Source organism: Lepisosteus platostomus, chromosome 2 (assembly GCF_059453375.1).
Source record: "Lepisosteus platostomus isolate fLepPlt1 chromosome 2, fLepPlt1.hap1, whole genome shotgun sequence".
Classification (NCBI taxonomy): Eukaryota; Metazoa; Chordata; class Actinopteri; order Semionotiformes; family Lepisosteidae; genus Lepisosteus; species Lepisosteus platostomus.
The window spans coordinates 79888749-79910312 of NC_142612.1; the positions used below are offsets into that span (position 1 = coordinate 79888749).

The 21564-nt window shown below is 40.5% G+C and overlaps 1 protein-coding gene across 6 annotated transcripts in view; it reads right to left on the reverse strand.

Moving 5' to 3' along the window:
• The window catches only part of naaladl2 (N-acetylated alpha-linked acidic dipeptidase like 2), a 298711-nt gene extending 277774 nt beyond the window's left edge, over window positions 1-20937 (reverse strand). For 3 of the 6 annotated variants that reach the window (XM_088621717.1, XM_088621741.1, XM_088621709.1), the window contains exons 1-2: window positions 20615-20926; window positions 6862-6925 (exon numbers count right to left, since the gene is read on the reverse strand). The gene's annotated coding sequence lies outside the window, so the exon portion shown is untranslated. Of the gene's footprint in view, window positions 1-6861; window positions 6926-20614 lie in introns of all 6 variants that reach the window. The other 3 variants (XR_015930769.1, XM_088621769.1, XM_088621733.1) reach the window with 2 other exon arrangements.
• Between the last annotated feature and the right edge of the window lie 627 nt (window positions 20938-21564).

Sequence of the window (21564 nt, forward strand, 5' to 3'; positions counted from 1 at the left end):
GATAGGTATTCCCACAAGGTGCTTAACAGATCTATACAACATTGATGGTTTAATTTTGTTGCATCAAAGTCCATTTAATTATCTCAGAGAATCTGATTTAGCAAGTTATACCCACTTCGCTCAGAGAATGGCTACGCAGTGTGCTACACTTGTGCTAATGCAACAAAAATGCCCCGGCATGCCTGCAGATCACTGTATCTAATGCATCAGACAATGAGCCTTTTACCTCTACAGTAGTACAGTATCTAAGCATGAAGGAGAGTGGAAGTACAAGCATGCTGAAGTCAGAATCTTTACGTCACCTGCACGTTTATAGAAAAAAACACTTTAGAAAAGCAAACCTTTGCACATTTTATCTCTGACTTTGTATAATTTGTAAGCTACAGTAGTCCACAAATTAAAAAGTCCAAACTTTGCTTGGGTTTAATTGCTTATCTGATTCAGGTTCTGCAATAAGTGATCAATCCCTAATGTGTTTACTAGCAGCTATATCACAAGTAAGCAAATCACATGGTACAGCCTAACGGAGGTGTTGCACTGCAGCCTGAGTCAGTTACTGTACTGTACATGAGTCAATGTGCTGGCAAAAAGGAATCCCAGCAATCTGTTGCCTGTGACATCATCGCTGGGCATGCAACAATGCAACAGGTTGACAAGTATCATTGGATACAAACTGCTGACATACTGAGTAACACTGGGTTTCTCCAGAGCATCAACGGCAGGTTGCTTCTGCAAGGGATAAAAGTTGCCTTAAGTTGCCTTGTGTAACCAATGACAGCTGGGCAAGTTCATAAACATCATTCTGAACTTACAGTTGTTTCAGGGACAGAAACATCCTCAAATGAAAATACCCACAGATCTTTCGGATCTGCCTTTTAACCATCTAGTGAATAGTTCATCTCAATGATGTGTGATGTTTCATGAGGGCCATGCAAATCAGATCTTCACCCCCTCCTCCTCAGCCTCAGACTGAGAGCCGAGACACTCTGCTGTGCCTTACACGACTCCACTACCTGTCAGGCGTGCGCAGGTCCGCTCTCAAACATCCCACTGGCTTCAGAAGATTAGCTCAGAACTGCTGCCAGTACTGACGAAACAGCAAGTAGCAGACAGTTCATTTTACAAAAACTTAATGGAGCGAATGGCTCTTGCTGTTTAATACGAGTACCGTCAAGGTATCTAAGCAAAAAGTCTCAGCTGTCATCGGCGACAGGCTGAGCAGAATTATTTGTCATGCTAGGCCAGATAAGGGTCTGCTGGAGTGGCGCCTGGCGAGTCCACCTGTAGAACGGGCTCTTTCTGCACCTCAGCTAAAATGTCACATGAATTTTAATGCAAAGCTAACCTTTGTCACAAAGATTATTGTGCTGATATATTGGCTTGTCAAACAGTGAAAAATGCTTTCATAACAGTCTTTCACATGCATAACATCATTTGCAAATTTGAAACTACGTGTACTGTACCAGTTTAAGTCTAAAGCCCTCAATAACAAATAAGAGATTCAATCTTCCTGTCAATGTCTTTTTGTTCACACTTCTTGGGGAAGAATCGTCTTGTTCTCAGCAGCAACCTCTCATGGCCAGAGTGTCTGCTTCTTCAATGAATCTATTAAATTAAAGCTCATCTTTTTTCAGAAGCTTCCTGATTCCACTGTCTGTGGCTCTCCGAGATCTGAGCTCACACTTTCTGCTGCCATGTGGTTATGTATTGTCAACAGTACTTCTATATCCATGTGCAAAAGAAGACCGAACCGAAGTCTAAGATGGTTATTGCTTTTACAGTTGCTACATGTTTTTGGCTAAACTCGTGCATGGTTGGTCTCTGTACAGTTTCCTGAAGTGCCTTGAGAAATGTCTGAGTCAGCCTGCGTGAATGCTGAATTACTCTTACTTCAGCATGAAGTCCAAGGAAATCTCTTCACCTCTGTGTTAATGTCTGACGACAGAGTAACAAGGTCTATCTGTGCTAAAGCTAAAAAATTGTCTGCTACAATTTACAGTGTTTCAGCCTTGAAGAAGAATGGTAACGATACAACCTTCCCCCATTCTGGAGACTTACAAACACTCATAGGACAGATAAAATCTCATCAAGGATTATGCGCCTTGGAGATGTTATCAACTACGCCACTTTGAAAATGGACAGTGTTTCCTGACCAGCCCACAGAAGATTTCACAGTGGTCAATAAGCCATCACCGCCAACATTAAACTGCTGTCTCAGCTACCATTGTGAGCACAAACTAGGCAAAATCAGGAACGAGGCAGAAGGCAGCAAGTCAGACTACCGCTGACTGCCAGATCAGTAATTCAGAGTTAACTTAACACACAAGACAAGTCTAGGTCCAACAACGTTCATGAATAAATACATTAACCCTTGCAGTAAAAACTAGTAATGCCCTCTGCTCATCTGTAACCTTACTACAGTCTTGTTTTTATTTGAACAGCCAGCGCCCCTGGGCTCATTTAAGCAGTGCTTCATTACTTAACCATGTTCAAAACAGATAAATAATCCCGTCCAGGGTGTATCCAGTCTTGAAAATTTTGCTTGCTGGGTTAGGCTCCCCTGTGACCCTGAATAGGATAGAAAATAGATAGATGGATAAAAAACTTTAAGTCTATAAAATCGATTAATAGTTACAGAAAGTGAACATTACACGAAGACGTGAAACAGCACAATATCTGTTTTCAGTAATGGTGAGAGAAAGACAGGAAACTATCCTGAAAAGCAGAGGTTTGCTATTACCTCACCCACGACCACCGAAGAATTTCCAAGACACATGGAAACAAGTAGTGGAATGAGACAACAGTGTTATGGAGGCAAAATGATTATTTTTTCCAAACCCTTCTCATCATTCTCATGAAGCATTTATAATATGAGAGGACTGCTGTAGGTATGGAATGCTATTCTGCTATATTAGCCCCTATCATTACATCAGAATGTTTTGTGTGTGTGTTTTAAATATCCATTATTTTTTCACTGGGAGGCTGATTTGAATATCCGCAGTGTTATTATGGCAGTTTTTTCAAACGTTATTTCCGAATGGGTTTGTTCGGTTAGCCCAGTGCTCTGCCAGAGCCTCTTGTCTGTTTTCTGCCACTTCTCAGTGAGGAATGCATTTCTCCACCGATGAGCTGTGCAGCAGTACAGCACATGACATTCTGAAATAGTGACTGAAATCCAAAACAATAACAATAATAACTATTACATACTGCCTCCTTTATCAATTTAGTTATCTTAATTTAATGCATAGGCCTATTGCATATGACATTTAATATCAATAAGACCAATGTTGTCTGTCACCAGCAATAACGGCAGCATTTATTCCTATAGTGTCATGCATTCAGAAGGTTTATTTACATTTATAACTACGTTATTTGAAATATTTCAGCAATGACCTTGAAAAAAGGAACATGCAACAATCCAGTTTAATATTCCACATAAATCTCGACTCATTCCACTGCAGGTACTGGAGATCTGCTCAAATATGACTACACTTTGGATGGCATTTTTTCAAAACCCAAGCATCCCTAATGTTTAAGACCTTTAGTGTTGAACTGAACTTTTCAGATAAAGCTGCCTTCACCAAACACTTGCTTATGGTAAATACAGTATAGTGCCAAAACCTTCACCGCCATCATTTGTATGATGCTGATGCATCATATTTTAAATAAAACCGCAAAAAGGTCAGACAACAGTTCCAAGATCCTTCCTATGGCCATTTCTTATGCACAGCTGTTTTTTTTAAACTTTGTTGCGTTTTCCTCCCTTGGGCAAAAAAAGAACAATTATTTCTGACCGGTGGTGTTCCCAGAAGCGTGACAAGTAAGAAAGGTACTATGCACAATCGTACCAGCATGGAAACTCAGAAAACATGCCGCAATGTCGGCTCATTTAAAGCAGCTCCAGAGCACAGAGTAACCACACTGCCTTTTTCACTAAAGCCATTCATTCTTCTATCACTTTAGCCTATAAGACTGTAGAGGTCACACCAGGTGTTCCACTGCTCCTTTCAGCACTGAGGGCTATAGTTCTTGGTTTCCTTGGTGAATGCCATGCATCATTAACAGGCTTTAAATGTACAAACATCATACCAGTTCCTCTTCACGCCCTGGTATTTTTTTATTTTTTTACACTGCATTCAAGCTTTGCTTCCCCTCACTTTTTCTCAGACAGCCTCAGAAGTTGTTGCCCTTTGGCTTTTAAGCTATAGGACAAACACTCAGAGTGGAAATGGATAGTTCACTCATACATAATTCAGGCAGAGTTCTGCGGTCCTTGAAGTCTACTAGAGAAGCCATATGCTTGGGAAGCTTAGGTAGGTCAATAAGCTTAATTAAATCTGTCTTTTTTCTATTTCTTCTTTAGGTTATTAGTCTTAAACTTTATTCTTTCTATGATGTTCAGTTTACAGCTACAGTATGTTTTAAAACTGAATAAAAAAGGGTACTTGCTCAGAGTAAAGCATCCATCTTGGTTTCTGGAAATAATTTTAAAACTTTAGAATCTAAAATCTAGCATTAGACAGCTTACGAGAATCGTGGAAAGTATATTTCATTGTGGTTTTTTTTCTTCCGAACATGATGTTGGAAAACAACATGTAGTTTATTTGAAGTCATAAATCATTTTTGTGTTTTTCACCATGGTGTAGAGCCCTAAAAGTCCTTCGATAACAATATGAAAAGCGTCCCAGTATTTTCCTACTGGCGACGGCTTAAGCTGCAAAGCAAAACGATATGTGGCTACAGATGTATCTTCAGAGTTCTCAGCATTGGTTACAATTTCCAACAGTATTGGTCAGAAATGCTTCTGAAGCCAGGCTATACTGTACACCCTCAGCTTCTCTGAAAAAAAAAACAGGTTACTGGCAAGTGTTTGTCCGCTTTACAAACCTCTGAAAATATCTTAAGGAGGATGGAAGTAAGGTATATCTCTTAGGGCAATGAGCAGACAAGAACATGCAGAGACGAAGGTTAAAAGCCTGTGTTCTTAATCAATCTTATATTCCACTGATTTCAATGGAGGTTCAGTTCACACAGCTTTGCAGTGTCAGCTAACAATAGGTGCTAACTAGCACACGGAGCAACACAACGAGCAAGCGGGTTTCGTGTAAAAGTCAAACACAGCAGCTGCAGATGAAGTATGGGTGCACTGCTGAGTACAGATTAGTAAATGAGTTACACAAGATTGAGGCTGTAGCTTTGCAATGATGAGGATACTGTACGAGTGCTTCATCACACAACCGTTTCTCTACAGCAGGAGGCTAAGAGTTGCTTTTGGCAGAGGCCATCGGTTACTACACCTCTGTTGCTGCATATTGGTAGACCACTACATATTCTTTAGGTCTGAATCATTCAAGTTCACATTAGCAACTTTCCAAACTTCAGGATCATTTTCTTTCTTAATGTCTTTTAACATTTAATTAATTAGAGAAATTACAAGTGCTTTACATATAAGAGGGAATCGACTACAGTTGACTACAATCTATATACTGTAAACGTATTAAGTATGAAAAATAGATTTCTTAAGATTGCTTTCTTTCCCTGATCATACATCTTTTTAACCAACCAGCTGTTTGTTTGTGATGATTCATTTAACTGTCAATTTCTTAAAAACAATTTTCTTGAAGTCATAAATTTAAAATTTCAGAACATTCCTCATTTTGTCAGAAACATTTTTGTGGTGTAACAGACATTTTTTTGAGGCAGAAAAACAGAAAAGTGTTAGGACTGGAATTCTTGAATGGTTTTTAATGCAAATTAAAAGGAAATACTGGTATTTAATTTTTTTCAGGTGAAATGATGTGTTTCTTCTAATGAAATGATTACTGTAATGTTTAAGAAGCTGAGTTTCTTTTTTTAAATAGTTTAATTTAATGAAGTAAAAAACTATCAGAGCTAGAGAGGTTTACTGTACATACTGGTGCGTGTACTAAGCACAAAGGATACATGTGATTTGAGATTACAGATTATTGTTGTTGGTAAGAAATTGAGCTGAATAATATTGTTTTCAGTACTCTCTGGATATTTGCAGATCTGAATTAAATGGATAATTACCTTTCCTGTATTTTAAAACAGCCATATTTATACAACATGGAAATGGACTGCGAAAAACCCACCATAATAAAATAATGTAGCGCACTTCATAATATCGGGAAGCCCGGAGTTTTTCTTTTTCTAGTACTGGCAACTTATACATCTACAAAGCAGAATAGTCACAAGGGACAGAAACGAAAAAGAAAACCTTAGAAATTACCCAAAAACTAAAGAAAAACAACGTAAAAAAAGATAAGACGATACATTCCGATTCTATGTAACGTAATTTCAAAGTATTAGGGTTAGCGCATTAATGACAATCCGAGACCATTTTTCTAAACACTGGGACTGTGGATTTGGTGTTCCGTGTCCTCTGGTTGTAACACAGACCTATATTCTTTGGAAATTCAAGACCACACTGGACCCTATACTCCTGTGCATTAAAGGTACTAGAGTATCGGTCCAGAGGTTTCATCGTCGGAAAGATTAGACTAATGCACCCGTTTCAATCGCTTTCCCTCAGATCCCCGACTTTTCTAAAATCCTTTGCTAGCAGAGACATAAAAGAACGCTGTTTCTTTAACTTGTGCTCTGGAAGGTAGCAGGGCATTTAAGGCAAACTGCATCGCAAGGGTTAAAATCTCCATGTGCTCGCTGTACAGGAAAGTGCTGTCTCCACGCCTCGCCATTTTATCCATGTCTTTCTTTGGCTTATTTCTTTCTGGTTTTTGAGACTTCCTGGTCAGAAGAATAGCATTTCTTTTTTTTTCCAAAGAAAGAGAGAAAACCCTTACAGCAATATTCTCGGAAGGTCATTGTCGGGGGGCTTACCCTGGGTCAAATGAAGAAGGCCCCAAAACCGTCAAAAACTATCGACCCCGTCCGGCTGCAAGACCTGCAAGAGAGAGAGAACAACAAAGACAGTTTGTGACAAAGCTGACACGCTGTACTCCTGGAGGAGTGAAATCAATTGTGACATTTTTCATTTATTTGTAAATGCCTCTTTGGCGGCACACTCACTCGAAACGACAGTTTAGCTCTTACGGAATAAGCGAGGTGATGGTAAAATAGAAGAATCCTGACAGTTGCTTTAATGAGATTCCGCATTAGGGCCGCTCTCTCACACTTTCCCCTCGCCAAGGAGCGCGCCCTTCACTTTCAATCTAGCATCCCAGTAATTTGGAAAATGTTAACCCTCTGGAAAACTAAACTAACCCTTCTCTTAGCCTGGATCAGCCTGCCGTTTTTCTGCTCCCACTTCCGATTAATTCAGAAAAAAAAAACCGGCATCACCCTCTCCTAGACAATCGTGCGCAACTTTAACAGAATAAAAAGTAAATTGAATATACATAACCCGTGCCTAAAACTACAGATCTAACACGTAAACTCTGCGGGACTCACTGTGTTATTGCACAGCAAACATTCCACTTTACCAAGGGGCTCCTGCTTCTGCCTTTTAACCTTCACTGACACCTAGACATGATCTTACCTGCGATGACACAGCAGCCCTGTTGTCTAGTAGCATGCAATGCAATGCCATGCAAATAGCTAGACAAAACACTATACAAACTGCAAAAGGCGTTTATATATGTATAAAATTAACGACGCATTTTAACCTATCAATAAACTAATCAGATTGCCTCTTGAATTTCTAGGACAATTAAAAATATTTACATTTTATGTCACAAGATACTTTGTACACCAGTACCAAATTCTGCCAAGGTCAATTAAAATGCACCTCAAGATGGCTTTGCTCTATCTTTCTTTCTCTGGAAAAGGCAAAAGCCCTTTCAGTTACTCCGTAGTCTCCTTACAGAAATATTTGACAGCATCTGGGCTGCAGGATTTTTAGAAGCTCACAAATTTCTGAATTGTGCCAGGTAAAGCAGTTGGATTTTGCATTCCCCTGCACAAGTGGCACGCGAAAAAACATCTCGAAAAAGCAATGCTCCGTTTTAGGATGGATAATTTCGAAATAAGGTATTTTTTCCCAAACAGCGATCTCCTGTTGTTGCCTAGCGGAGAGCTGGTAGCTGTATTACGTACTGCAAAAGAACCACAACGCCATTTTCCATAAGGCTTTGTCCTTCCTGTGCCTCTCCCCCTTCATCTCTCTCTTCACTCTGTTAACCGTTTTCCCACCAGTGAGGCTGCTGGCCAGCGTCATTTCTTCAGTCCTGGTATATTTAAGGATTTTAAAATGTCACTAATATGCCTTACATTATTAAAAGAAATCTCCATATTCTGTAGCACTAACGAAAATCTACCTTCCTAAAACATGAAATTTTACGACAAAAAGTATTCGCGCTATTTGAAATGAAATTCGTATTTCAGCTGACTGCCCTTCACTCTGGACAAGGAACCGGGACAATATTTACCTTGGTTAAGCATGCTGAAACACAATACAGGAACAGAACACCCTATCTCTAAAAGCTGCAAGCGCAAATCTTTGTGCTAAAGCTACCCAAAAACCCAAATGTTCTGGCACAACGAACAGCAAAAAAAAAATACTGCGAAGATGGAAAGATAAAAAACTGATGCTCTACCTAGCGAGCTGGGGCTTGGCATACCGAATTGTGTAAGCAAACAGATGCACAGCATGTAAAACTACAAAAAGAGGGCAAAAAGTGCATGCACGAAATCTAGAAAAATGCACAGTGTTTTTAACGGAAAATAGTTTTCAGCCTAGCAAGTGTGTGTGGATGTGTACTGTACAACAGTGCAAGAAACACATCTTGTCATGAGCACTGGCGCCTTGCTGCAAACAGACAGAAGTCCTTCTGATTGCTGATGGCAGCATTGCATTTGTATTTGATGAACTTTAGACCACCTAATGATAAAATAGGTATGTTTACTCATGTAGCATATTCCCAGCTTGTTGTCATAGACGCAGATACTGTACTTACTCCAGATTCAGAATTCTGGTGCACCGCATGCAAAACAAGCAGAGTCTCTGCTGGAAGACCTTCTTCCTTCATGAGCTTCCTCACTCTTGACAGACACCAGCATATTGTCTGTGTAATAGAGGAGTGGGTCTCCGAAAGTTATCACCTGCTAAAAGCCCTGTAATCCATGCTTAATTTGCCCCGGCCGGCACAGAGCTGGTTGAGCGGAGCACTTGAGAGCTTGGAAACCTCCCTCACACAGGAAGGTTATGCACCTCCACTGTAAATATTCCTTCACGATTCTTTGAAATATGGGTGATGAAGTGCTGGTAATGCCCCCAGGGTTCAAAATTAACACGGTATTTCCTCTGGCTGTCCACTGTGCTACAGTATGTGTGTGCTGTGAACTTACTTTTCGCCAGAATGGCACTCCTTTCAACACGTTAAACTTGCCTCAGCTGGGGACAACAGCAAGACCGAATGGAAGTGTTTCCACAGCAACGCGGGCTCCGGAATTACTAGCCAAAGATTTCGCTGAACACTCTTAGGGCTTCTGTGAGTAAAACACCATCATACCACCGGTACTTATAAATTATAATTGATTGCACTGATATAGCACTTGTCATCCCAAAGGATCCTAAAGCACTGCACATATAGAAGGAGACCATCGACCCTTAACTGTTACAAACTGTGACGTGGGAGCTGTAATGACTAAGCAGTCGAGACCCCAGTGTAATAGCTCATATGAAGGATGACTCTGCCCACAGCACGCTGTCTCCAATCACCATACTGGGGGTTGATTTGGAAATTCTGTTCCAGAGGGACAAGCGCCACCTACTGGTCCATCAACGCAAGCTACAGCAGCAGCCTTGCGTTCCCCAGAGGTCCCGCATCCAAGTACAGACTTGGCCCAGCCTGGCTCAGCTTCGGAGATCTGAACGGATTCGGCTACATGGCTGTAAAGCTGCAGTGAGCTGAAGTTTTGTCTTCCAACGACTGCATTTCCCACACACCATTATGACTGGAATACTGTGCTGAAGAAGGCATTTTACATCCTAAATAACATATAGGTTTGCCTACAGAATTTCAAAACCCTTCTGCACTGGGATAATTCGCTATTTCTTATGTCTATGCATCCGAATACCATGCTAGTTTAGTTGCACGACTTTAATATTTATGCACCTACAATTCTAAATCATCCCTCCGTTCTGTTCTTCCATTCTGAATCACACATCACCCCTCAGCCATTCCTCAGGCAGCACAAAATAAACAGCTGGCTCATCAGATGATTGCAAGTTATTTCGCTTTATGGATGTTTTTTTTGCAAAACCGGTCAAACATCAAGTTTTAGCTGAGAAACACCAACTTGAAATACCCAACACAAATGAACAACGCCTCAAGATTCTACATAACCTCATTTTATGTGCGGTCACCTTTCCGTGTTTATTTGTGAGACCGTAAAAAATCGCAGCTGTTTTACCTGTCCATTTCTCTCAGGCGCCATTAACAGACTTTGCTCTGAAAGGTAAACATACTGTAATGGAGCCTCCTGAGTCAACTGACACTTGTCTCCATCTTTTCGGCAAGAGTATATTACATTTTATGTGTGTATGATGACCTTCAAAGTACCTCATTTGAGCCTGGAAATGTTCTACCTATACAGTAGGTGCTGCATGAGCAGTGAGTTATGTACTTAATTAAGCCAAAGTAATTTTCCTTCTAGATATCATGTCTCCTTCTACTGTATAATCCATCCTGCTGAGGCAGAATCTAAATTTAGCCAGAACAAGTGGCAGGCTTTGAAAACTACTGAGCAAATGCAACCAAACCCGATACTGCTGAGCAAAGGCTAATTGATATTTTTTAATGCTAAATAAATTTATTTGAAGAAATAATATTGTGTTAATTTAAAAGACAGCATTTGTCCTTTGGATGGGATCCCTAAGCATCTCAATGAATCTCATCATCAACCAATTTTATAACCCTCAAGTAGCAAAAATAAACAGAGCCACGTTGCTCTGACCAACGAGCATGCAAGGGCTCTGAGAACACCTGTTGTACTATCGTCACTAGCAGGTTACATTATACAAAGTTGACTTTTTTTATCTGGAAATGCCCTGACTCCCCATTTAGTTTTTAAAATAGTTTTCACACATAAAAGTGAACCAAGTTCAAATCTAGCAGAACAGCAGTTCCTATTAGAAACAGTTCAGCTGACTCTTTGGAATTTCTATTTAATGTTTCACAATACTAAAAAGGGCAAAATCAACAGCAGGGTCATGAGCCCCCAGTCCTAGAGTTCAGAACACAGAAGTCTAACTTCTCACAGTCCCTTTCCATACAAAACCAAAAGCAAAATATTCCTGAGCCAATTAACAGAACATCAAACAATATAATATTGGTATAGACTTAAGTAGTTTAATATCCCATTGACATACATAATCTTAGAGTTATCAAGAGTGCATAACCAACATAATTAAAAATACAGATCTATAATAATTCAGGTGGCATGCGTAGTCTGCAAAGGAACAAGTAATGGGTTTATTCCTTCTGAAAAGAGAAGAGAGAAAACAAGTTTCGGCCGTGGAGCCTTCCTCAGGTGTGAGCAGATATACAGTATATAATATATAATAGATATAATTGTTACTTAAGGTTAGCTGTTTAACTTTAGCATGACAAGACCCAACCTGTCTCTTTCACTTTCTAATGATGGACTTTACCTAGAACTTTATTTTCATCTCACACAAATGCCTGTTTCTTTACACTTCAGATTTTTCTCCTTCAGGCTCCTGTGTCATTACACTTTACTCTAAATCCTGTCTTTATGTTTTTTTTGTCTAAAATCTTACTCCCATTCGTGTCTTTGTGACCAACTAGCTGATTTTTAGATTCTTTGACAACAGTTGTTCAAACCACAATCGTTCCTTTACAACACAGATAAGATAAAACTTCTTTCTGTAGCTCCTACAGGTTCTCTTTCACAGCATCTACAGTATCTGCAGAAAAACAGAACACTCAGCCCACTTGGAAAACTAGGTTTACTTTTGTCAACGTCTACTTTTTGTCCAAATTCTTGGAAATTTCATTAATAACGCTTGAATTCTGAAAAGATCATTACTGAATTCTTTATACTGTAGATTCAGGTAATTTGTTTCTGACTTTACTGCAGCAACTATACATCTTGTAGTCCTCAAATATAGTTTCACTGTGTCTAATTGTAACATGAATATAACAATCTCTGGGATGTTTTCCTCAATGGAAAGGAGCTCTGTAGAATTAAAAAGGATTGATTTATTGATTTTAAACACCTTTAATATTTTTTTCTTATTGACAGTCCAGAAAATTACACTGAAATTAAAAGGAACTGAGAAATTGGATTAAACTTTCCACTTGAAAGGCACAACTGGATCCATATAATGAAAAGTGCTTCACCACGAAAAGGTTTCAGAAAAAAAGCAATAGTTTTAATAAACAGAACATTTCGAGCTTTTCATAAGCTTCGTGCATAGACATGCTAAATTGCCAGGCACAACTGTTTCCAATTAAATCTTACATGCAAACATAATTCCCACAGTATGAAAATGAATTTCCACAATAATTGATGCAGAAGTAGTGCAATTACTGTTGTCAGATAAATGCTTTCAGTTTTTTGCCCATTGAGAAAGAAATGATTAGGTTCAACATAAGCCTGTTTTAAAAACGCAGAATCAGAAGCAAAGGCTTTTATTTTTACTTTTAGTCTTCAGCATTGTGGAGTGTGAACACAGGTAGCAAATAATGCATTTCATGAAAGTAACATTAACAAATACAATAATCATCCAATTGTTAGTCTCCTATAAATCTAATTACAGTAGTTTCTATGTTTAACTTTAATAAAAGTAAAATATGCTTTGCTTTTGTGATACTGTATCAATACCTGGCATTCTTTAAAAACTGCTCTTTCTAATTTTCAAATCCTGTATCATTTCTTAAATCCTAATCAAAAGCACAGACTCCCTCTGGCAGTTGAAAGGAGTCAACAGTGGTTGACAGATTTTATAAATACAGTACAATCATGTGCATTTCGTATATTGACTCCCTACAAATCAACTAATTCTACAAAACAAGCATTCTTATAACTTCTGGGATATTTTTCAGGACTTCTGTAGTATTGTTTCTGTTAGGTGTTGCACAATTGTACTCTACTTCTACACTGGACATTAAAAAAGCCATGAAGGACTTTCTTATACAGTAAGTTATTTTACTTTGATTACTGGTTTTCTGCAGTTTGTCAAGCTTTTGTTTCAGGCTTTTGTGATTCACGTACATTCATGATAACGTCCGCACATTTTCTTTTTAATAATATATAATTTGCAACAAATAACGATATTTTTTACCTTACCTAACAAGTAACTAAAGTTTAAGGTATCCTTCCTGAAATTTATAACTTTTATGTATATGCTCAGATTTACTCCAGAAAATGGTTCTTCACCAAAATGTCTTCACATAGTACAGTGTAGCATTATCACTAAAACAAATGTCACACGATAATGCTGACATTTGCACTCCACTATAATTAATTTTTTAATGCATTTTAAAATAGATAGGACAGTACAGTTTCTGAGTAATTAAAATGTTTCTGTTTTCAAGTGTAGGATAAGATACTGCAGTCAACGAAGTGACAGGCCTGCAGTGAAGTCCGATGCCCTGCTGAAACAGCTGTGGGGAGACAGGACCAGCTCTGGAGTCAGAAAAGCATCTTTCACAATCTCGTAGGGACGAGGGAAGGCCAGTGATAAGAACTGCCCTTCCCCCCCTGCAGACAGGACCTCTAAGGTTCTCGGCTGGGGGACGGGATCAGACTGGAGAGGACTGGGCTACCTGCACTCAAGACGGGTCCAATATCCTCCTGTCATTTTGCCAGTTCTTCAACTCACGTATATGAGAATGCCTTTTACACCTTTTGGCAGCCAATGTTTTTCTAACTACAGTGACCACGGTCAGTCCTCATGAGGAGGAATAGAATAGTTACGCAGCGCACTGGCCAGGAGTGGACCGAACCAGATACAGTACCTTTGCATCACGAGGACAACGCTCTATCAGGTCAGCAATCTGGATGCTCTATACACACATGTACACTGTGTACTGTATGGTGGTTTCGCCTGCATTTTTATTCATACTGTACGTCCGTGCGCACTTACGAGAATTCGAGTTTCATGTCAAGACTACTGTATATGAGAAACTACTGCGTGGGAGAACAGGGCACAGGAGAGAATTCCGAAAAAGAGTTTCTTTCGCTGAATCCAGTAGTTTGCACACCCAGAGGGAAGCCTCATCTTTCTCGGCTCCAACCAAAGTCACTTTAAATATCATAGAAAACAGCTTGTGTGCTCCCAAGGTACAGTAGTAGCACATCTGTACCCAGAATGAGCTGAACATAAGAAAGAGTGTATTTTGAAAAAATATCACAAGGGAGAGGGTTAATTAAATTACACTCACATAAATGAAATTATCACTAGCCACTAAGAGCAAAATAAAACTCCAGAAATGTCACTTAAGCAGCAGGGAAGACTAAATGAAGGTGACAGATTCAAATCCCTGCTTGAGGTTTATTCCTAATGATCCCTTAAGAAAAGAAAGGAAAAGAGCACCAGTTAGCCTTCTGTAGAAATTCTGTGCTGCTCTCCTTATTGCACCTGGATCACTAACAGGGCCCCCAGGTAAACGGGAAGCTCTTCTGTTGTAAGATGTAACTATCTTAAAAATAGCCAGGGCCTGTGACTCGCTCATTACCTGGAAAGATAATCCAGAATGTTAAATCAAAATGATCATTTTCGTGATTTAGGTTAACCATGAAATCAAAATAAAGTGTCTTCACCTGCAAATTGCTAAGAATAATCAGCTTCAAAGGAGTGACCTTGACTGAAGGTGTGTTAAATTGGCCAGCACATTTTTTTTGTGAGGTATCACTGTTATTAACCCTCAGTTTTTCCATTTCACTTTGTCATTGATGCCTGGCAGGTTATAATTCTCATTTTCTCACTTGGGTGAAGCTCACTGAAGTAAAGATTATGGAGATGGCGCTAGTGATTTTCTTTTACAAAGCACTTGCTTTATTCTTCTCAATCTCTATAATGTGTGAATATAAATAAAAACAGATGCCTTTTATAAACCAGTTTAGCAGTGAAGCAGAATAATGCTCCATGTGCTTCAGTGCATTCAAATTTATGACTGTCCCTATCAAAAAATAATTTAAATTTCATATTTCAATTCCCTGTTGTTGTCAATTTAATCTGATGATTAATGGGTCAAGTATAAAATTAATTGGCAACACCCGTTTGAATATAAATTTTCCATCTGTGTTTATTTATTAATTTTTCCAACCTCCGTGATTAATTAACATTTGTATTTCTTAATTTATTCAGTAGCAAAGAACAAAGAGAAAAAAGCATCTTAAGAAGATTATCTCCTGCAATTTGCTTATTAGTTTGTAATATGAGTGCACTCTGCATGATTTTCTTGCAAGAAAGTCCCTTTGAACTTTAATAAGATGTAGAGTATCAATATCTAGTTTTATAATCATTACAGTAAAAGCACTTTGTGTAGCTTATGGGTCCCTGCATGACTGCTCTGGAAATGCTATGTACATTTATTTAACAAATTAAAAGAAACTCATGTAACTTCAGACTCATTAACATCATAAAATTTAATGTAGCATTAAATAACATACACAAACTTCCAATTCATTTTTATAAGATTTACTAAATAGGAAGTAAGCACATTTAACATTCCAAAAAGCTCATTCTGTCTGTTGCCATTGTCATCCTGGCCAATATGAATTTGTGCAGCAGTGAATGCAGCTGTTCAACTCTGTTCAACAACTCTAAAGCTGCTTCCCATGTTAAGAAAGCAACATTGCCATTTTCATGACTTTAATGAACTACCCGTGAATACAGTATATACTGTATATGCTGTACACTGCACATAGACGCACATACTGTAGCATCTGTTCGCTCCCCATCATCAAACAAGCAGAGGCCTGCCTCTTTGAGCCTGGACCACACAGGGGCCCAGAAAGACCACATGCTGTGTCTAATTTCACAACCCATTGGCAAGGTCAGTGCAATGAAGGCCTGGTGTAGAGACTGGGCTTTCCCTCAGAGGTGCCTTTTGCCGAGTTTTCATTGTATGGAAGGCTTTCTAAGTGCACTGCCAAACTAGAGGGAAAGGTGCCAGCTTATGATATGATCAAGAGAAATTTGGCCTGAAATGACAACTTATTTTTAGCTTGGCCGTACATACAGTAATTTCTGTTTTCCCAGTTTCCTTTTTTACATCTATTACCTTACTTTTTACAACAGTCTCAATTCCCACACTCCAAGCAACACTGTTGACAACCTTCGGTAATCTACAAGTTTAATCGTGAAATTTTAGTTACAAAGCACCTCACATTTACAGTATATGCTAACTGTAGATTGAACCTACTGTACAACCTGAATCTACAGAACTGTAGATGTATATTTAAAAAATCTCTACACCCAGGATACCCAGAGTATTAAAACTCTCCTGGATCGGCCATCATTCACTGTCCTGGCTTGTCTGTTACATTTGTAACTCAGACTTCCACTGCCATTTGGAAACATTCAGAGAACATCCCCAAACAAGGGGAATTAAAGCACCTATTTCCACATCACACCAAGGATTCCAATTTAATATCCGTGAGTTTTAATATCTCAAATCGTTTGTGGTCTGTGAAATACGCAGTGCCAGAAACAATGTGAACAGCCCACTGGTCCTGATTTTGACAGGTAAAATGTCATCTGAGAATTATCATTTATCATTCTAATAACAATTTCCTGATTTCTTCCCAAAAGGGTGTCACAAGACAGTTCTTTCCGGGCCCTATGCAGACGACACGATCCAGAATTGTGAAGATACACTGGGGAAAAAGTCATGCAGGAGAGGGTCTGGAGACAGGGGGGGGTGTCCCAGGTGAGCAGGTGTCCTGGGGAAGTGAGTCCGGGGCGAACAAACAAAGACAAAGTCCAAACGGGGAATCCAAAACAGAAGAGTAGAGTCCAAGGCCAGGAGATCCATCCAGGGAATAAAAGCATGAACCGGGTCGGGACCAGCGGGGCGGGGAATCAGGAACAGAAGGTTAAAACCATAACAGAGCCAGACGCAACAGGACCCCGGGCTCTCATGAAACGGGAATCAATAAGGAACCAGGAGTGGAGTCCGCGTCTGGCTTTTAAGGGGGAACGGAAATAGGGAACAGGTGCAAGTAATGGGAGAAAACAAGAAAGGGCTGGAGCGCCCTTAAGAGGAGGGGTTAGCGATCGTGACAAAGGGCCAGATAGCAAGTTTTAGTAATTTTGTAAAGAAGTATACTGTACACTGTAAGCCCCTGCAACCTTGACCAATGGTGATACAAGAAAACCTGCTGTGGTACAGTACATTGAGAGCCCACAAACAAGATGGTAACAAATTCAGATTTGTTCAAAGCAATAAAATTGGCAAAACCTTTAAAGACATTTACAACATAAAAACAATATTAGGCATTTACAATAAAAACTATTATTTGAGAGGCTCACTCTCTGTTCCTCAGACTGCGACAGGAGATCACATGCAGTACTGGGATGCAGCTCTATGGAGTTTCCTCCTCCTGAAGGGCTGGAAGCTGTTCTGATCCTGACAGGTGTGAGAATTCTGGGATTGTTTTTCTAGTTTCAATCCCAGAGTGCAGCAGAAAGTGCATCTCTTCTCTGATTCTCCCTGCTTGCAGTGGGAGCACAGGCTGTCCTCTTCGGACAGCCAGGTCTGCCTGTGTCCTGTTTCTATGGCCAGGCTGTAGTCAGTGAGCCTGTCCTCTTTGGGCAGCCAGGTCTGACTCTGTCCAGTTTCTGTGGTCCGGCTGTGGTCACTGGGCCTGTACTAACTGGATAGCCAAGCCCGCCTGTGTCCAGTTTTGATGGCCAGGCTACGGTCATTGAGCCTCTACTTCATCGGAGGTCTGCTTCTCACAATATCAGTTCACTGTAATCAATGAGCAAACATGACCATTACTGCCTTGTCCAGTGAAACAACGTCTCGTGTGGGAGACACTAACAGCAGGAGCACAGCGAGAGCCACAGGGAGAAGAGACGCAGTGGCACAGTCTGCAGTCGAGTCCTCCTGGTGTTCCAGCCATCTTCTGTCAGGCACTGAGGATCACAGTAATCATGTTTCATTAACAGTGCAGCTGCACTTTGGTTAAGCGTTGGGGTAGCCACGTACTGTACAAAGACAATACAAAAACTCCCAAAATACACTGAAATATTTGTTTTTGCCTCCTGCAGAATTGTTATTCCCCACTTAACAGTTTTTGAAAAAGCATATGGCTCACAAGCTCAGGCAGAAGTGAAGAAATACATTAATATTAACGGATTAATAAAACAGCTTTCTGGAAGCAGCAGAATGCATAAGCTAATGTGCATCAGTGTACTGTATGTTCATAACTGCACTGAATGTACTGTAAACCCATCTTCTGCCAAGGTAATAAATGTCCAAGCTCATCAACGCATTTATTATTGCTGATAAATGATCAAACATGGTGCAACATTCATAATATTTTTGTTCTAGGTAAATCCACACAAGCCACAAGAAAGAAAAAAAAAACAGATAAAACCAGTAAGAGAGTGGAGATTTTCTCCTTCATAAGAACATGAAAAAGTTACAAATGAGAGGAGCATTCTTCCCATGCAGTGTGTTTGGTATTAAGTACTGATCCAAGAATCCCATCCAATCATATCGCACATGAACCCAAATTATCTAATGGCTTCAGCCACACAGGATCGTGTACTGTAGCTTGTTACATACTCCCACAACTCTTTATGGAAAAGATCGTCTCCTGTTCTCTGTTTTAAATGCACTTCCACGTGTTTTCCACTGGTGTCCTCCGGTTTGTGCTTCACTGTTTGCTTTGAAAAAGTCCACAAAGAAATTCAAGAAAAGAATGACCTTTCGACGGCGTAAGATTTCTTGTGCTTCTTTAAGTTACTATATCTGCTGGGTCCTCGCTGTCCTTTTGAGAGAAAGTAACGGAGTCTCTAGACGAATCTCTTATACGTGTTATTTACCTTTAAATAGTTTTGAAGAAGGCGAACGCATCTTGGCCTTTGATGTTCAAGGTGCGGGTTTTTACAGCCGGATGCCGGCTTCTCTTTGGCACTGTGTCAAACGAGCTTCAAAAAGGAAAAAATATATAATTGGAATGCCAATTTCTCCTGTCAAGAATCAAGTCTAGAACAAGAGCCAATCATTAATTACTCGTGGGCTAGAGCACCTGCCGGTTTTATTTCGAAATAATAGACTTCTCCCGAGTACAAGTGTTAACCTTAATTCGGATAAAAGCTGTCACTTTTAATAGCTGCCAATTTTCAAAGGAGAAGTAATTCGTCAACTATTATATAAGGCTGCACCGCAGTTATGGGTGATTTATTCGCAATAATGCAGTGTGGTCAACACTACCCCGCCTCATCAATTATCCTGCAGCGCCACAATAAAGTGGGTCATCACCGCTCCACGTCGGACATTCGCCCAGAGCTGCGCTGACCGCACTGGCCACGGAGAGGTGGACTGGAGCCCGACGGACAGTCCACCGTGAAGACATTCATACAGCATACCGCTTTCTTATTAGAAATAAAAAAGTGCGCTTGTCAACTTGGAAATCCCCCCCCAAAAAAAACTGCCCTGACATTGCGAAAAGGAAGGAAATGTTGTTGTTGTTGTTGTTAAATGAAAACTCCTAGGCTCTCATTCCAACACAGCAACACAGCGCTTAAGCCCCCACCTCCAATGAATTATACCATGTAAACAAGATACGCCTTCGGAGCTGGAGGCTGAGCAATTAATATCCACCACTGTAATCAGATACACAAACAAGTCTGGTTTTGTAAGGCGGCGTACAATCTTAATAATTTCTTGCACAGGAGGAGGGGTTGTTAAAGTTGTGCATTTCGGAAAACTGCAAGAATTCTTCGCGCAGACACGCAATCTCCAATGGGCAGAGATACCTTCGGGACACCCCGCTAACAGTGACTTTATCAGGTTACACTGCCTAGTTTTTTTCTCCCGAAATCCATGTGACGGTCTTTCACCCGTTCACAGATCCCCGCTCTCCCAAAGCAATTACTCTCGCCAACTTCGTTTCTCTGGTACGTCGCACAGTTTCACAAAGCCTCCAAGTGCACTCATTTAAAACGGTATTGGATTTAGGGCGACGCTAACAGTTTCGGAGTGGGTTTTAAACGCCAAGTGTCACGGCACACTGAAGTTTAAAACTGAGCTCACAAAGAGGGGCTGGGATTTCCATAGCCTGCAAAACGAAACCTATTCCATGGCCCCCCAAAAAACCAAAACAAAACAAAGATTGCCAGAGGAAGTCAGCTTAAAAGTGGTTTTCTTTTTTTTTTTAACATATATGTTTTAGCGTGGGGGCTAAGGCCGCTCTCAAAGCCTGTTTCCACGCGAGGTGCAGTGAAAAATAAAAAGTTGCAGCACATACAGTTCACCATTCCAGCAACGCCTGCTGCCCTAGCAGTGGCTGTGAAGCAAGACGCAAGTTACAGGACGCTGCAAACTTCGGGCCTGACCGCCCCACAGGACACGCACGGAAACAACTCTGTCCCCCGGGGCGGCGGGGCAAAAATCCCACATTCACGTCTCGCGCGTCTCCTTACCTTCCGCAGCGCCGCTCGTGCCATCGCCCACTCCGGTGCGTCCCGGAGTCTCCACGCGCACTCCGACACACCCCGGGAAAGCGCGAGACTCGGCTGGCGGAACAGGCATGCCTTTCAAGTGAGTTGAGCTGTTTGCTCAGCCTGGTCTTAACCCAGTCTAAGCATGTGTGCTTTCATGTTGTTACTTTTGTTTTTTGGCTTTTGTGTTTATATTGTGACGAATCAACCGTGTAGTCCAAGATTTAGAAACTAAGCTCAAGTCTTCCACTATAAAAAGGAAACATACTTCTTCATTGGCATAATCCCCAGAGAGCACACGTACCTAGTGGGACCACTGCCTGTTATCTACTGCTGGCTCACTACTACTCCCTTACAATCCTGTTGTAATCATGTTTTTCTCCTGGAAATCACGATTTGTACTATTTTTTTGTGCAACCAGCAGAATCTTGCACATGTGTCTTTTCTGAAAAGAGCTAAAAATGACCCAAATAAAAACATAAAGCCTCTTACCCAACATGTCAGCCCCTGGGAAATGGGGTTAATCATCCTTTTAAAAGCAATTATTATTATTTAAAAGGTCTTATTCTGGAATATTTCAATCAGACGCATACACTGCTCCTTTGTGTCAGTCACGTTTGACATGAAGTACAGTACAGTACAGTATGTGGCAGATGATGGAGGCTTTCCTGTTCCCTGGAGGCTTTGCTGTCAGCAGCACACAAGGGCTGGTGGGTAGGATTGCCTTTTTATCATTGCGACGGCCAGCGCTGACCCACAGCAGGGTTTATACAGTACGTGCAAGTACAGACGCTTCAGGAGAAGAAAAAAAAAGTGATCCATAAATTGGATTTAAAACTCACCTGATTCCTGGCACCGAGAGGTTGCGTGTGGCCCTCCATGCCGATCCCTGTGTCAGGCTGGCTTCAGCATTGCTTGAACACGGCTACTGT